At 55.2% G+C, this 2,149-nt stretch overlaps 1 protein-coding gene across 2 annotated transcripts in view; it reads right to left on the bottom strand.

Moving 5' to 3' along the window:
* LOC119281455 (transcription factor-like protein DPB) overlaps positions 1-2,149 on the bottom strand; it is a 16,859-nt gene that overhangs the window by 13,774 nt on the left and 936 nt on the right. The window lies entirely within an intron of this gene.

The raw sequence follows: 2,149 nt of genomic DNA, 5'->3' as shown, positions 1-2,149 counted from the left end.
CTCCCAGAGGGAGTAGGACTCTCCTGCGCCTCCCCTCCTTGGCCGGCCGCACCCCCCCTTGGATCCTTTATATACGGGGGCAGGGGGGCACCCTAGAACACACAAGTTGATCCACGTGATCTGTTCCTTAGCCGTGTGTGGTGCCCCCTGCCACCATATTCCTCGATAATACTGTAGCGGAGTTTAGGCGAAGCCCTGCTGCTGTAGTTCATCAAGATCGTCACCACGCCGTCGTGCTGACGGAACTCTTCCCCGACACTTTGCTGGATCGGAGTCCGGGGATCGTCATCGAGCTGAACGTGTGCTCGAACTCGGAGGTGCCGTATTTTCGGTGCTTGATCGGTTGGATCGTGAAGACGTACGACTACTTTCTCTACGTCGTGTCATCGCTTCCGCAGTCGGTCTGCGTTGGGTACGTAGACAACACTCTCCCCCTCGTTGCTATGCATCACATGATCTTGCGTGTGCGTAGGAAATTTTTTGAAATTACTACGAAACCGAACAGAAGGTACCTAGGCGGCAGTTCAGCCGGTCAGCAATGTCCTGGGCCTCCTCCGGAGGATAGCCAAGGATCATCACTTTGCTCTTATCGAAGTTGATAGTGAGCCCAGACATCTGCTGGAAGGAGAGGAGGAACTTCAAGTTAGCTATGTCGGAAGCGGATCCCTCCACCATTATTATGGTGTCGTCAGCATATTGTAGGAGGGAGACCCATCCCGCTCCTACCAGATGGGGGACTAAGCCTTGGATATGACCAGAAGCTTCGGCCTTGTCCAAGATGATAGCAAGGGCATTGACCACCATGTTGAACAGAAACGAGGAAAACGGGTCACCCTGGCGAACCCCACAAAGGGTGGGGAAGTATGACCCGATCTCCCCGTTAATGTTAACCGCGGTACGACCGCGAGAGACGAGCTGCATAACGCGGGTCACCCACCGGTCATCGAAACCCTTGCGGAGCAAGACTTCCTGCAGGAAGGGCCAGTGAACCGTATCATAGGCTTTATGGAAGTCGAGCTTCAGGAAGACCGCACGAAGGTGCTTGGCCCGGACTTCATGAAGGACTTCGTGGAAGACCAAGACCCCATCCAAAATAAACCGCCCTTAAATGAAGGCGGATTGGTTGGGGTGGGTGACGGAGTCAGCTAGAAGGGTCACCCTATTGGCGTACCCTTTAGCCAAAATCCGGAAAATCACATTAATCACCGTGATAGGACGAAACTGGCGGATGTCCGAAGCGCCCGGAACTTTAGGGATGAGGGTGATGACCCCATAGTTCAGGCGCCCAAGGTCCATGGTCCCCGAGAAGAACTCGTCGAAGAGGGCCATGACCTCCAGTTTGATGGTTTGCCAGAACGATTTGAAAAAGGTTACTAGAAAACCATCCGGACCCGGTGCCGAGGAGGGGTTCATGCCCTTGATCGTCGCGAGAACCTCATCCTCCGAGAAAGGTGCCACCAAGGCGGCATTAGTCTCGGCGGATACTAACTGGCCCACCGACCAGGTATCGGGGGCCAGTGCAGCACCACCCCGAGGGGTGGGGGAGAATAGGGCTTTATAGAAGCCATATACACGAGCTCGGATGTCCGAGGGGCGAACGAGCTGGGCATCTCCATCCCACAGGGAGTGGATGGAGTTCCGTCGTCGCCGCCCATTGGCAATAGCCTGGAAGTAAGCCGTATTAGCGTCCCCACGGAGCACCCATCGTTGGGTGCCGCGGAGCCTCCAGTACGTTTCCTCGTCCGTGTAGATGGCCGAGAGCTGATCCTCGAGATCATATCTCAACATCCATTCATCCGGGGAGATCCCGGAAGTGTCAGCGCGGGTGTCCAGGGCTTGGGTGGCAGTCAAGAGGGCTTTCTTGCGATCGCGGAGGTCTCGGCCAAGGTTCGCGCCCCACCCCTTCATAAATTGCGGGCAAGCTTGGCGCAAAACTGCCACGAGTCAACAGCGGACACGGAGCGGTGGGGAGAATTACGTGCAGCGAACCACTTAGCCCACCCATCAGCAGATCACTACACAAAGCACAGCGCGTTGACCAAGTCAAAACCGTGGACTAAATCTCAAATTGACGACATCAATTGATTGAGAGAGCTTACACCCCTACGGAGCTTATAGTGAATTAAAGGACGTTCAGACCAAATCCACA

Source organism: Triticum dicoccoides, chromosome 3B, assembly GCF_002162155.2.
Source record: "Triticum dicoccoides isolate Atlit2015 ecotype Zavitan chromosome 3B, WEW_v2.0, whole genome shotgun sequence".
NCBI lineage: Eukaryota > Viridiplantae > Streptophyta > Magnoliopsida > Poales > Poaceae > Triticum > Triticum dicoccoides.
Note: the sequence above shows the minus strand (reverse complement) of the source record. Positions and strands in the feature narration are given on the sequence as shown.